Here is a 16,276-nt window from a genome sequence, read left to right as displayed (position 1 = left end):
AAAATATTGCAGTAGCTGGATCTGAAATAAGGATATATTCTTGTTCTTTCTTGTTGAGTATTTTTAGCTTACTCGATGAGGGCCTTCAATGCAAGCTTGTGCTCCGTTGTTGGATCCTCTCTAAGGGGGATGTAAGAGGAAAAAATTAATTATTAATATTTTGGTAAATATCAATAATTTATATTCATAAACAGTCGTTAGTCGTCTTCTGATGACTCCGCCTAGTTATATTTTAAATATAAAAAGCGAACTAACTAATTTACCTTGGTTGCCCCTACACTTTCCTTGAACTGAAGTACGTGCAAATTACTACTGCTACTACGGTGGATACAACAAAAGACTATAAACAGTATAATATGAATAATAAAGAAATATTTATTACACAATACAAATACAGTCTATTACGCTATATCTATATATATTTATATATCAATGGTTAGAAATATATATACATATAGAAGCACACACCACAGTACCGTAATATACTGTATATTAAACACACTACAACACAGCAATCACCTAACTACACTACACAATGCACCATTCCTATTCCACCCCACAAACTAGCTATTCATTACACTTACACATACCAGCAACCCACCCAAACTATCTACACACTGTCCCTACGGGCACAAGGGGTTCACAATAACTGCCGTGCAGCAGTAAAGTGGATACGGCTGCAGGGAGCAGTGAAGGGGTTAATTCCTGGGGTAATCAAGGCAGAGTATGGGGGTTCAGGGACTCTGCAGGATCAGGATAAGCCCAGCAAGGGGTTAATCAAGCAGCAGGGGTAAATGATAAGGTTCAGGGCAGCAGGGGTTAATGACCTAAGTATGCAGGGATAAATCGGGGCAGAGGAGCAAGGCTGGGGTCTGCAGGGGTTAATGCAGCAGGGGTATGGGACAGGGCAGCAAGGGTAAGATTGCAGGGGAAGCAGGAGTTAATGCTGGGGCAACTCTGCAGGGCAGGGCCGCACTCGCTCCCGTCTTCCTGTGCTGCAGGCGTGCGCCCGCACGCCTGCAGCCAAGTCCACGTGGGATGGAGCTGTGATATGACGTCACCGCACCAGCCCGCACGTCCTGGCGCATTCTTCCAGGCGGTGGGATCCTTTGATCCTCCTGCCTTTGCGAATATCACATACCTCTGGCGCTGTTACATCCGGAGATGTTATCAAAGGGCAGAGGATCTTTTATAATCCTTTGTCCTTTGAAGTGGCCGAAACTGTACATAATTGTATAATTATGGCATAAATGGGCAAATATAAGCCCACATACAGTACAGACCAAAAGTTTGGACACACCTTCTTATTTATAGAGTTTTCTTTATTTTCATGACTATGAAAATTGTAGATTCACACTGAAGGCATCAAAACTATGAATTAACACATGTGGAATTATATACATAACAAAAAAGTGTGAAACAACTGAAAATATGTCATATTCTAGGTTCTTCAAAGTAGCCACCTTTTGCTTTGATTACCGCCTTGCACACTCTTGGCATTCTCTTGATGAGCTTCAAGAGGTAGTCACCTGAAATGGTCTTCCAACAGTCTTGAAGGAGTTCCCAGAGATGCTTAGCACTTGTTGGCCCTTTTGCCTTCACTCTGCGGTCCAGCTGACCTCAAACCATCTAGATTGGGTTTAGGTCCGGTGACTATGGAGGCCAGGTCATCTGGCGCAGCGCCCCATCACTCTCCTTTATGGTCAAATAGCCCTTAAACAGCCTGGAGGTGTGTTTGGGGTCATTGTCCTGTTGAAAAATAAATGATGGTCCAACTAAACGCAAACCGGATGGAATAGCATGCCGCTGCAAGATGCTGTGGTAGCCATGCTGGTTCAGTATGCCTTCAATTTTGAATAAATCCCCAACAGTGTCACTAGCAAAGCACCCCCACACCATCACACCTCCTCCTCCATGCTTCACGGTGGGAACCAGGCATGTAGTGTCCATCCGTTCACCTTTTCTGCGTCGCACAAAGACACGGTGGTTGGGACCAAAGATCTCAAATTTGGACTGATCAGACCAAAGCACAGATTTCCACTGGTCTAATGTCCATTCCTTGTGTTCTTTAGCCCAAACAAGTCTCTTCTGCTTGTTGCCTGTCCTAAGCAGTGGTTTCCTAGCAGATATTCTACCATGAAGGCCTGATTCACACAGTCTCCTCTTAACAGTTGTTCTAGATGTGTCTGCTGCTAGAACTCTGTGTGGCATTGACCTGGTCTCTAATCTGAGCTGCTGTTAACCTGCGATTTCTGAGGCTGGTGACTCGGATGAACTTATCCTCCACAGCAGAGGTGACTCTTGGTCTTCCTTTCCTGGGGCGGTCCGCATGTGAGCCAGTTTCTTTGTAGCGCTTGATGGTTTTTGTGACTGCACTTGGGGACACTTTTAAAGTTTTCCCAATTTTTCGGACTGACTGACCTTCATTTCTTAAAGTAATGATGGCCACTCGTTTTTCTTTACTTAGCTGCTTTTTTCTTGCCATAATACAAATTCTAACAGTCTATTCAGTAGGACTATCAGCTGTGTATCCACCTGACTTCTCCACAACGCAACTGATGGTCCCAACCCCTTTTATAAGGCAAGAAATCCCATTTATTAAACCTGACAGAGCACACCTGTGAAGTGAAAACCATTTCAGGTGACTACCTCTTGAAGATCATCAAGAGAATGCCAAGAGTGTGCAAAGCAGTAATCAAAGCCAAAGGTGGCTACTTTGAAGAACCTAGAATTTGACATATTTTCAGTTGTTTCACACTTTTTTGTTATGTATATAATTCCACATGTGTTAATTCATAGTTTTGATGCCTTCAGTGTGAATCTACAATTTTCATAGTCATGAAAATAAAGAAAACTCTTTGAATGAGAAGGTGTGTCCAAACTTTTGGTCTGTACTGTATATACCCATATACTGGGTCCACATACAGGGGACCCATATGTCCCCACTGGCCATACAGGGCCAATATATATATATAATACCACAAATATTGCAGCAGCACAGTCAGACCACGTGCACTGGGTGCAATTCCTCACAAAGGTAGGCTTCTCCTCCTCAATACTCAACAAATGACGAGGCAGCACTTCCAGCTTTTGGTGACAGGGTGACAACCCCAAAACTTTATTCCCTGCAACGTTTCAGCCTGCTCAATGAGGCCTTTGTCAAGCTATACAACAGTGCTTACTATTGGGTATATATACCCACAATTCATTACAAACTCAGTGCAATCAGTGAAAACACATGTTAACAATAGGGTTACATGATCATCAAACACCACATCATCACATGACATTCTGTGTATACTACATATTCGCATCAAAGTAATAATTCCCTTATATATGATCTATAAAACAAATCAACAATGTACATTGTGCAGTCTATATACTGTTCATTTATACACAGTGGCGTACACACAATCCATGGGGCCCCGGTGCGAAACTGATCTATGGGGCCCCCTCCCCGTCGCGCCCCCCCCCCCCCCCAACCTGCCTCCTAGCCCCTCCCCCCCCCACTACCTCCCCTACCAGTGGTGTAACTATAGTGTTATGGGCCACAGTGCAAACATTTTTTCAAAGAACCGGCAGATTTTTTTACTAAGGGCTCTTTCCGTGCGGCTAATCCGCGGCGTGACTGAGTGCCAAGCCCCATTCTAGACAGCAGAGACACGGAGCAGTAACATGATTGACTGTGATCTTTTTACTACAAAATCACGGTGACAACTTTATGTCTCTGTGATTTTGTAGTAAAGAGATCACAGAGAGGCACGGAGCATTATCAGTCATGTTAATGCTCTGTGTCTCTGCTGTCCGGAACGGGGCTTGGCTCTCATTTACGCAGCGGATTCCTCGCACGGGATCCGCTTGTGTTAAAGAGCCCTAAGCCCAATGCATGGCTACACTCACCTAGTCCTAATAAAATCTGGTCCTACCTCATCCAGGGTGTCGCTGGCGTCGGCGTGATGTCCGCTGGATCCAGAACAAGGTCCCTGTGGTGAAAAAAAAAGAATAATCACATAAGGAAGGGATGGTGACTGCCCCTGTGAAATCACCAGCTGGCCTGTAAGACTGAGCCATGCCAATGTGTAGCAGGGTAATCTAGGACATTTCCCCTAAGTGCAACCACACGGTACTAATGCCCACCTTGTGGCCCCTCACAGTAGTTATGCCCACCTTTGTTCCCGTCACAGTAATTATGCCCAGATATGTGCCCCCTCATAGTAGTTATGCCAAATATGTGTCCCCTTACAGTAGTAATGCCAGATTATGTGCCCCCTCACAGTATTAATGCCAGACTATGTGCCCCTCACCTAGTAACGCCAGATTATATGCCCCTTACAGTAGTAATGCCAGATTATGTGCCCCTCACAGTATTTATGCCCAGTTATGTGCCCCCTCAAAGTAAATATGCCCACATATGTGCCCCCTCAGAGTGGTTATGCCAGATTACGTGTCCTCTCACAGTAATAATGCCAGATTATGTGCCCCTTCACAGTATTTATGCCCGGTTATGTGCCCCCTCAAAGTAAATTTGCCCAGATATGTGTCCCCTCAGAGTGGTTATGCCAGATTATGTGCCCCTCACATTAGATATGCTCACATATGTGCCCCTCACATTGGTTATGCCAGATTAGGCTCCTTTCACACTAGCGTTCGTCGGTCCGCTCGTGAGCTCCGTTTGAAGGAGCTCACGAGCGGACCCGAACGCAGCCGTCCAGCCCTGATGCAGTCTGAATGGAGCGGGTCCGCTCAGACTGCATCAGTCTGGCGGCGTTCAGCCTCCGCTCCGCTCGCCTCCGCACGGACAGGCGGACAGCTGAACACTGCTTGCAGCGTTCAGCTGTCCGCCTGGCCGTGCGGAGGCGAGCGGATCCGTTCAGACTTACAATGTAAGTCAATGGGAACGGATCCGCTTGAAGATGAGCCCATATGGCTCAATCTTCAAGCGGATCCGTCCCCCATTGACTTTACATTGAAAGTCTGAACGGATCCGCTCAGGCTGCTTTCACACTTAGAATTTTTTCTAAGTTATTAATGCAGACGGATCCGTACTGAACGGAGCCTCCGTCTGCATTAATATGATCGGATCCGTTCAGAACGGATCCGATCGAACGCTAGTGTGAAAGTAGCCTTACATGCCCCGTCACAGTAGTTATGCCTTTATATGTGCCCCCTCACAGTAGTTATGCCACATTAGGTGCCCCCTCAAATTAGTTATGGCAGATTAGGTGCCCCTCAGTAGAGATGCCAACTTTTGTGCCCCCTCACTCTAGTTGTTCCCATCAATCCCCCCCCCCTCTGCCCCTCTGCCCCTTTGCCCCCCTGCCCCCAGTCTGCAGCATTAGAAAAAAAAATCTTACATACTTACCTTCTTCCCTGATGAGAGTAGGCAGCTTGCCGGGTTTTTAGGTCTCCTCCCACAGTGACAGGCAGCAGCGCGATCTGGGGCCAGCAGGGGGAGCTCCTGAGCTCTGAAGATCAGTGAAGCAGGGAGCAGAGAGGTTTCCCTGCTTCACTATAGAAACGGAACTGCCGGCCGTGTGTGTGTGAGTGCGTGCTCCCCCCCCCCCCCCCCTCCCTTACTTGACCCTCCGGCCCCCCCCCACCCCCCATATTATACATGTAATGGTGGCATGGAGCGCTCTGATGGGGCCCGAAATTGCCACTGTACTTCATGCCGGGCCCCACCAGAGCGCTCCATTACATGTGAGTACAGCGGGAGCTCTGCCAGCGGCCTGGAGGGGGGGGGGGGGGTCCACAGGCGGCCACACCGTGGCCCAGTGTGGTTTGCGGTGGGGGCATCAAGACGGCCACACCGTGCACAGGAGTCATACCGACCTCTGTCCTGGTGTGTGGGGGGGCCAAATGACGGCGACATCCATCGTCAGGTTACACAACCGGACATACCCATGTCACCCCCTTTAGGCCACTCCCCACACCAGGAGAGAGACACTAGTGCTGCTACAATGGGACAAACCCTTCCCATCTACATGCACTTTAAACGTGGTAGGTAAGACAATGCCATCTGGCATACAAGTTCGAGGCCAAAACCATGGCACCCAATGCCATCTACTTATTGGTGTAAATCAGGTCGGATGTCATAATATGCACTGTGTGCCTCGTCCAAAATCACCCCCGCCGCATCAGCCAGTTCATCATACAATGGTCACTGCTTTGCTGGCGTACTCGGGGGGTCCACACGCGGTACCATCCAAACTTTAGACAAAGGATCATTGGGTTCATCCAAAATGTATCTGAAAAACAGATCAGAAAAAGTATAAAAGTACTGAACATACAATAGATTCCAAATAGCACTGTTGTATATCCTCCCCACAAGGCAAGACGATTGACAGCCCCCCATGTCTGGTGAACAAATGACACATTCTCTATCCACATAATTCCCATCTACATTCTGCATTAAGGCCGTCAGGCTTAAGTGAACGTAACTTGTGTATCCACATAATCTCACGCTGCTTCAGCTTTCTCTCCCTATTGCCTCCCCTTTTGAGTGGAGGAATGTGATCTATCACCCTGAACTTAAGGTCCTTTTCTTTGTGCCCAGCTTCAACAAAATGCTTAGGCACAGGGAGGTCCCTCTGTTTTTGGCGGATGGAATATCTGTGATAGTTCATCCTCGTCTTCACGTCACAGATGGTTTCCCCAACGTATGGGAGGTTACAGGGACATGACAGAAGATAGACGACAAATGAACTATCACATGTAAGGAAGTGTCGTATTTCAAACACTGTATTTGATACTGGGTGCGTGAATTTTTCCCCTTTCAGCATATAGCTACAGTTCACGCAGTTCAAGCATGGATAACATCCATACTTCCTGCGACCTATGTAGGTCTGGACCGAGGTCCTGTCTCCAGCCACCTCTGCCCTGACCAGTTTGTCTATCAGACTGTCTGTTCTCCTATATGACATCAGGGGAGGTACAGCAAATTCTCTCACATTGCCAAAGTTGCTATTCAGTATAGGCCAATGTTTTTTGATGACACCTGCTAGCTGATCGCTACCCTCAGTATAAGTGGAAATAAACGCTACTCTAACTTGATTGTTAACTCTCTTGGGGCCCCTAGGTTCCAAATCATCCAAACGTCTCTGGACTAATTTTTTGGGGTATCCTCTATTTGTAAATTTTTCGGCCATCTCTGATAATCTCTTACTCCGTAATTGTGGATCTTTTACAATTCGTTGAATCCGGAGAAACTGACTCCGTGGTAATGATTTCACCATAGACCGCGGGTGGCAGCTCTCAAACCTCAGGAGTTTATTGCAGTCCGTCGGTTTGGTGAATAAATCAGTCACCAATCCGGTATCCTGCTTCCTAACCATAGTGTCCAAAAATTGAACCTGCTCGGTGGAGTGTGTCAGAGTGAACTGGATCTCGGGATCCATTGTATTAAAAAATTCATGAAACTCAGCCAACTCATTCTCAGTGCCGTCCCAGATGACGAACACGTCATCTATGTATCTCCACCACCCCAGCACATGGCTGAAGTGGTGTACACATAGACGTGCTCAGCCTCTAGGCCCGACATGAAAATGTTGGCATAAGTTGGCGCCATATTCGACCCCATTGCGGTGCCGCGCAATTGAAGGTAGTAGCCATTTTGGAAAGCAAAGTAGTTGTATCTGAGCACTACACCGAGCAGGTCAACCTTATAGAGGATCCAACAACGGAGCACAAGCTGGCATTCAAGGCCCTTATTGAGTCAGCTAAACATACTCCACAAGAAAGAACAAGAATATATCCTTATTTCAGATCCAGCTACTGCAATATTTTACCATTTACCAAAAATCCATAAGGACATAAAGAACCCACCAGGCCGTCCCATCAAGGAGTACCACTTCAGGATGAGGCAGTATACCCCATGTCAGATTAGGGCATTTGCACTTGAGCACAATATTTCTTTACACTTTCCTCCTTCTCCTGCGACATGTCATTCAGGGAGACTGATTGTTCTGCATGTTTTTCTTGAGCCCAGCTATTTAGCAAGTGGCAATATTCTACCCCAGAAGCCGTGGTCCGGAGCTAATTGGATCTAGGGCTGCAGTAAACAATTATTTTAGAAATCGAGTATTCTACTGATTATTTTTACAATTAATCGAGTATTGTTTTCCTTTATAAAAACTCATCAGACTCCCTGCATCAGTCCCCAACACCCTTCGTTCCCCCTGTGCGATCAGCTCAAGTACATCAGTTCCCCTCTGTGTCATCAGCTCCACTATCCCCCAGTGACATCAGCTCCACTCCCCCAGTGCCATCAGCTCCCCCCACCCCAGTGCCATCAGCTCCCCCCCACCCCAGTGCCATCAGCTCTTCCCCAACCCAGTGCCATCAGCTCTCCCCAACCCAGTGACATCAGCTCCACCCCCCCAGTTCCTTCAGCTCTCCCCACCCAGTGCCTTCAGCTCTCCCCACCCAGTGCCATCAGCTCCACTCCCCCAGTGCCATCAGCTCTCCCCCATTCCATGCCATCAGCTCCACTTCCCCTTTGCCTTCAGCTCTCCCCCTTCAGTGCCATCAGGCTCCCCCTTCAGTGCCATCAGGCTCCCCCCTCAGTGCCATCAGCTGCCCCCTCAGTGCCACCAGCTTGCCCCCCAGTGCCATCAGCTGTCCCCTATTGCCACCAGCTTGCCCCCCCAGTGCCAGCAGCTTTCCCCCGAGTGCCGATTAATCCAATGATAATAAACAAGAAATGCTAATTAAAAGAACGTTTTCAATAAAACCTCATCAGCTCCCTTGCTATCAGTTCCCCCTCCAGTGCCATCAGTTCCCCCTCCAATGCCATCAGTTCCCCCTCCAGTGCCATCAGTTTCCCCTCCAGTGCCATCAGTTCCCCCTCCAGTGCCATCAGTTCCTCGCCCAGTGCCACCAGCTCCCCCCAGTGGCATCAGTTCCCCCTCCAATGCAATTAGTTCCTCCATCAGTGCCATTATATTCCCCAGTGCCATTGCATCCCCCAGTGCCATCAGTTCCCCCTCCAATGCCACTAGCTCCTCCTGCAATGGCACTAGCTCCCCCAGTGCCACCATCTGCCCCCACTGCCATCAGTTCCCCCACCCCCCCTCCTAGCCATCAGTGCCCAGCCACAGCACCAGTAAACTAAAATGTCCTGACGATGTGTGTACGTCAGGCTCCAGTGCAGCGTTGTGCGAGCAGGCAGGTGACCACAGAGCGTGAGTAATAGCAAGCTCTTCACTCACATTCTGTGGTCACATGGCAAAAATGAATCATATTCGATGATTTTGTTGTGTCGAGTTAATCAATTAATTTGAATAATTGTTTCAGCCCTAATTGGCACCATCAGTTGCTAGTCGGGAGTCCTTGTGATGTTGAGTCACCTGCTCCAGTATATGACCAAAGACTTCCCCAACTTTTGCCTTAACCATTCCAATGGTTCCAAATCTAGCCAAGTGCAATTATATGTAGCTTGTATCTGTTTCATAAAGGCCCTGTTTTTTATCTGGATCAAGAAGTTGTTTTAGCATGGAGAACTGGTCTCCTGGGCTCCATGGGTGGTATTCAGAGATGAATACTGTTTGGGGGCTCGTTTGAGGACTAGCCTAAGGGATCTGGAGTGGTCTGTGCATTTTTCCCCTGGGGGCTACTGGTGTTGCATCAGGTGGGACCTAATACTAGTGGCTATATCATCATCTCTCTATCCGAGGTTGTGGCCTCCCACTGTTCTATTTGGATAAAGGGTTTCAATATTCCCCCTTGTGGTGCAGGTGTAAAAGATAGGTTACCTCTTGTGTCGCCTGGGGAGTGAGTTGGGGGTGCTCTGGAGTTTGCCGCTACAGGGGAGGCTGGGCACGCAAGCTGCACAGATATCCTTCCAACCTGGATTTTGAGTTCCACAAACTCAACATGTCCAACCTCCCGTCCCATTATATGGAGGAGGCGTAGTTTTCTCAGGGGGTGCTATCGTCATCTTAGCTGGCGCAGTGAGTGTTTTATTGTCTTTCTCATCTTCAGAATAACATTCTGTCACGGTTTCTCCTGTGACAGGGATCAGAAGATCTAAGAGACTGGCTGCACATGAAGCAATCTGACAGCCTCTCTGGTTTCACTTGCTTATGTGTTGTTGCTGGGCATGACCACACCTCTGGTATCAGGTGTAGCTTAATGGTCATTCCAACTCCTCTATTTAGTCTGGCTGCACCCATCATGCTATGCGGTTGATAGCTCCTTTTGGATGTTGGAAGTGCTGGTGTTGGTTTTCCTCTGAGTTCCTGCTCATCCGCATACTTCGGAGTTAAGTGTATTTCCTTTATTTCTTGTTTGTCGTTTTCCCCTACCTTTTGGTATTAGTCCTGAGGGAGTCTCCTGTTCCTTCAGCTGGGAAGGAACAGGTCATCTCTGGTCCTGACACTATTTCCAGGGCTCTTTAGGGTCAGATAGTTCCAGCGAATGAGCATTCCTACCAGCAAGGTCTGTTCATACTTATAGTAGTCAGGACTCGGTTTAGGGATTCACTAGGTGGTGACCTTTTCCCCTTTCCTTAGTTTCCAGACCTAGTACCTTTTCCCTTCCCTGTGGTCGGTGTACAGTTGTCTACCCACACCGCGCCATGACATTATCAACCGCCATATACCGTCAATTTTTGTTTGTGTCAGTAAGGCTATGGATCATATTGTTGAACTGGCTGGACAATTGCAGGGTCTGTCTATGGAGGTGGCTGACCTCCACACGCAGTTCCAGAGATCACAGGCTGCTGGTGACAGTAGTAGTTACCAGGCCTGTCCTGAACTTAAGGTTGCACTTCCGGACAGATTTTCGGGGGAAAGCAATAATTTCCTTTGATTCCGAGAGTCGTTTAAATTGTACTTTAAGTTACGTTCGCTCTCATCTGGGGATGAGAGTCATAGAGTGGGTATTATCATGTTGTTGCTTAACCCCATAAGGACCCGCGCCGTATATGTACGACGCAAATGTCTATGACTTAGGGACCAGCGCCGTACATGTTGATCGGGCGGGTGCAGGAGATCAATCCGCGGCAGGGGTCCGGCGCACTAACCCTTGATGTGCTGCGGTCAGCGCTGACCTAGGCATGTGCGTTGTCTATGCAGGGATCAAAGCTTCTATTGGGTCCTCGCGCTGCTGTGACAGGGACCCGATGGCAGGGAAGGCAGCATGATGCCTTACTTAGGCATCATGGCTGCCTTCCGGGAGAGCCTGAGGAGATGCAGAGCCTGTGCAAAGTAGCCTTTTCCAAACAAAAGCCGCTCTGGAGGAAGGAGTCAGTCAGTGCTGCGCTGAGGAGATGTATAGCGTGCAAATGCATGCGATGGGTATGAGCACATTTGCACGCTATACATCTCCTCAGCGCAGCACTGACTGGCTCCTTCCTCCAGAGCGGCTTTTGTTTGGAAAAGGCTACTTTGCCGAAACGTCACACAAAGTGTTACTTTGCCGCATTACAATAAATACTAAGAACACCAACGCAAATTTTGCTGGAGTTTGTTTTATCATATATACGGGGTGGGATCCCGACTCCACGCAGCACCACCTAGTGTGACACACTGGTTTACTACATCATATTGTCACGTCCATAATGACTTGCTCTATAAAAATACCATGTGACCTAACCCCTCAGATGAACACCGTAAAAAAATTAATATCTAAACGGTGTCAAAAGCAATTTTTTGTCACCTTACATCACTAAAAGTGCAACACCAAGCAATCAAAAAGGCGTGTGCCCCCAAAATGGTACCAATCTAACCGTCACCTCATCCTGCAAAAATTATACCCTACCTAAGACAATCACACAAAACATAAAATAACTATGGCTCTCAGAATATGTAGACACTAAAACATGATTTTTTTTGTTACAAAAATGATATTATTGTGCAAAACTTAAATTAATAAAAAAATATGGGTTTTCCACTTCCGTAACGACCGTCTCTATAAAAATATCACATGACCCAACCCCTCAGGTGAACACCGTCAAAAAAATAAAATAAAAAATTGTCCCCTTACTTCAATAAAAGTGCAACACCAAGCGATCAAAAAGGCGTATGCCCCCCAAAATAGTACCAATCTAACCGTCACCTCATCCTTTTAAACAATGAGCCCCTAGCTAAGACAATCGCCCCCCCAAAAAAAAGTATACCTCAGACTATGGAGACACTAAAATTATTATTTTTTGTTTAAAAAATATTATTGTGTTAAACTTCAGAGCGGCTTTTGTTTGGAAAAGGCTACTTTGCCGAAACGTCACACAAAGTCATAAACTTAATTAAATAAATAAATAAAAAGTTGATATATTAGGTATCTCAGCATCCGTAAGAACCTGCTGTATAAAAATATCACATGACCTAACCCCTCAGGTGAACACCATAAAAAAAAAAAAATGGTGTCAAAAAAGTGAAATTCAGAAATTTCATCTCCATTTTCCACTAATTCTTGTGGAACACCTAAAAGGTTAACAAAGTATTTAAAGGGTGGTCTGCTCGTCAATGGTGCCGGACGCTTAGTGCATCAGCTCCACTCCCAGTATCCACAAAGCAGCTCTTACCGCTGGCTACAAGACAGTAAACTCGTCCCTGAGATACCCTACACTGCGCCCGAGATGGGTAAGCTGAAAAGCTGCAGGCACCTAAGAAACTCACTGAGTTTTTTGCAAAGTCAGCGCCGTTCAGCCCGGCACACGTGAGCGAGCTGTCTCCATTAACTCAAGCAGTTGCCTCTCCGGCCTCCTCGTCGGGGACTTCACTGGACCCAGCAGAGCACCCTAAGGCTAGCTCCCCTTCCCTGCTGCTGACTGAGGGATCCATGCGGGCTATGCTGGCATAGCTTCGCGCCTCTATTAACCCTTTCATGACCAACGGTCATTGATGCCCCAGTGTCCAGGTCAAAATTTACAAATCTGACATGCGTCACTTTATGTGGTAATTGCTTTGGAACACTTTTATTTATCCAAGCCATTCTGAGATTATTTTCTCATGACATATTGTACTTCATGATAGTCATAAATTTGAGTCAATATATTTCACCTTTATTTATGAAAAAACTCAAAATTTACCAAAGATTTTAAAAAATTTGCAATTTTCTAAATTTCTATTTCTCTGCTTCTAAAACAGAAAGTCATACCTAATAAAATATTTATTACTTAACATTTCCCATATGTCTACTTTACGTTGGCATCATTTGAGAAATGTCATTTCATTTTTTTAGGACGTTAGAAGGCTTAGAAGTTTAGAAGCAATTCTTAAAATTTTTAAGAAAATTTCCAAAACCCACTTTTTAAGGACCAGTTCAGGTCTGAAGTCACTTTGTGGGGCTTACATAGTGGAAACCCCCAATAAATGACCCCATTGTAGAAACTACACCCCTCAAGTTACTCAAAACTGATTTTACAAACTTTGTTAACCCTTTAGGTGTTCCACAAGAATTAAAGGAAAATGGAGATTACATTTCTAAATTTCACTTTTTGGGCAGATTTTCCATTTTATGAAATTTTTTTCTTTAACACATTGAGGGTTAACAGCCAAACAAAACTCAATATTTATTACCCTGATTCTGCGGTTTACAGAAACCCCCCACATGTGGTCGTAAACTGATGTAAGGGCGCACGGCAAGGCGCAGAAGGAAAGGAGCGCCGCATGGTATTTGGAAGGCAGATTTTGCTGGACTGGTTTTAGATGCCATGTCCCATTTAAAGCCCCCTGATGCACCCATACAGTAGAAACTCCCAAAAAGTGACCCTATTTTGGAAACTAGGGGATAAGGTGCCAGTTTAATTGGTACCATTTTGGGGTACATATGATTTTTAATTGCTCTATATTAAGGCAAGGTAACTGAAAAATGGCTGTTTTGGAATTTTTTCTTTTTTTTTTACAAGATTCATCTGACAGATTAGATCATGTGCTATTTTTATAGAGCAGGTTGTTATGGACGCAATGATATCAAATATGTCTACTTTCTTTGTTTGTTTCAGTTTTACATAATAAAGCATTTTTGAAAAAGAAATTATGTTTTTGTTTGTCCATTTTCTGAACGCCATATGTTTTTTATTTTTCTGCCGATCGTCTTGTGCAGTGGCTCGTTTTTTGCAGAAAGAGTTGAGGTTTTTATTGGTACTATTTTTGGGTACATAGGATTTTTTGATCATTCATTATTACACTTTATGGAACAGTTTTTATTTATTTTTACAGCGTTTATCTGAGGGGTTAGGTCATGTGACAGTTTTATAGAGCAGATCGTTACGGACGTGGCAATACCTAATGTATACTTTTTCTTATTTATTTAATTTTTACACAATAATAGCATTTCTGAAATAAAAAAAAATATGTTTTAGTGTCTCCATAGTCTGAGAGCCATAGCTTTTTTATTTTTTGGGCGATTGTCTTAAATAGGGTATCATTTTTTGCGGGATGGGGTAATGGTTTGATTGGTACTATTTTGGGGGTCATAAGCCTTTTTCTGATCGCTTGCTGTTGCATTTTTTGTGATGTAAAGTGACAAAAATGGCTTTTTTGGCACAGTTTATTTTTTTACGGTGTTCACCTGAGGGGTTAGGTCATGTGATGAACTGTATACTGTCCTTGACAGCAGCAGGACAGGGGCCGAAGCTTTAATCCAAGCGCTGATTAAAGAGCTGGCTTGACGTTTATACATGTGGTAGCTGCACGGGGCATGTGCAAATATCACGTATATAAACGGATTGCAGTCGGGAAGGGGTTAAAGAGGACATCTTTGGCATGCTGAAAGAGCTGAAGCGCGAACTCCACAGCTTGGGTGACCGTATGGCTCACGTGGAAGGTAAAATGGCCGAGTTTGCCACCTCTCACAACACATTAATAGATGCCCATGAGGCACTTGAAGAGGATGTGGCAGCGTTGAAGACCAAGCTACAGAATCTAGAGGACCGGCATAGACTAAATAATGTGAGGCTTCGGGGGGTCCCGGAGGCGACCGGCTTTGAAGGCCTAGAATCCCTCCTTAAAGGTCTGATTAAAGAAGCATTACCCACAGTGTCTGAAGTGGATCTTATTGTGGACCATAAACATTGTGTACCTAAATTGGACCCACTACTGCCGCGTGACATAATAGCACGTATCCACTTTTATCATATTAAAGATCCGTTTTTGAGGGCCCTGAGGCAAAATCCTACTCCTTCTCCGTCTCTCAAAAGAATCTCAGTTTTCCCTGACCTGTCTGCAGCCACGATGGCTAAGAGGAGAGAGTATTTCCAGATAACAAGAATCCTTCGGGACCAGCAAATTCGCTATCGCTGGGGTTTCCCTGTTAAATTATTGATATTGCATGATGGCAAACAACATGTCTGCAACTCTCCTCAAGAAGCAGCGCTTAATCCACACAAATAAGGGTTTACTCCCAGATTCTCCGCAGCAGGGAAAAGAAAGCTGGAACAAACCGGATAAGATTTCCTCTGAGTGGTAGACTGTGAGACCTATTTACCTGCACTGTCCTTGCTTAGCTATTTGGATATTGGGAAGTCGGTATGCGTGGGTGACTACCATCCACTCCTATTTTTCTTCCCCCCTTTTAGTCTGCTTCATCATCCCAGCAGACATCCTTCTAACTTACAATACTTCACAGGGTTTTACCCATCGCCGTTCATACAGGTTCAAAGTGTTTCACCTCTTTCCCAAGAATGCTCTACTTTTTGGGTTTTTGTTCTGTTTTACTTTACTAACCGTCAGCCATGAGATGTATTTTTCTAAAGATACATATTATCACTGTGCTTATGTATTGCGAACTTATATTCTGAAGGTCTATCCGCACTGTGCACTGCATTTCTTATTATAGCATTATGGGGTTAAAAATGTTCTCTAATAATGTGAGAGGTCTGAAATCCCCATTCAGGCGCTCTCAACTTTGGTCTGATCTTGCAAAATCTAGATGTGATGTGGCCCTAATACAGGAAACCCATTTACTGAAGAAGGACCAGCATAGGTGTGCACACCATCTTTTTCCCTTCATTTTTTTCTCTCTGTCAGTTAAAAAACGTAAAGCGGGCACACTTATTGGGCTTTATTCCTGAGAAGCATTTACTCTCAACCAATGTATTACAGATAATATTGGCCGATATGTTATTTTAGTTTGCTCTATAGAAGGAGCTATGTACTGTATACTATAGCATCTGTGTACGCACCCAATGTCCGACAGAGGTCTTTCATTAATACGTTTTTTTAGAAAATTCAAGGAGTGGCCAAGGGAGCAGTGATATTGGGAGGTGACTTTAATATTCCGGTCAATGTGGATATTGACTGTTGCACGACCCCAGGTGTTAGGCGGGAAGATT

The sequence above is a fragment of the Bufo gargarizans genome, chromosome 6 (genome assembly GCF_014858855.1).
Source record: "Bufo gargarizans isolate SCDJY-AF-19 chromosome 6, ASM1485885v1, whole genome shotgun sequence".
Taxonomy (NCBI): domain Eukaryota; kingdom Metazoa; phylum Chordata; class Amphibia; order Anura; family Bufonidae; genus Bufo; species Bufo gargarizans.
This window is presented reverse-complemented; position numbering follows the sequence as displayed.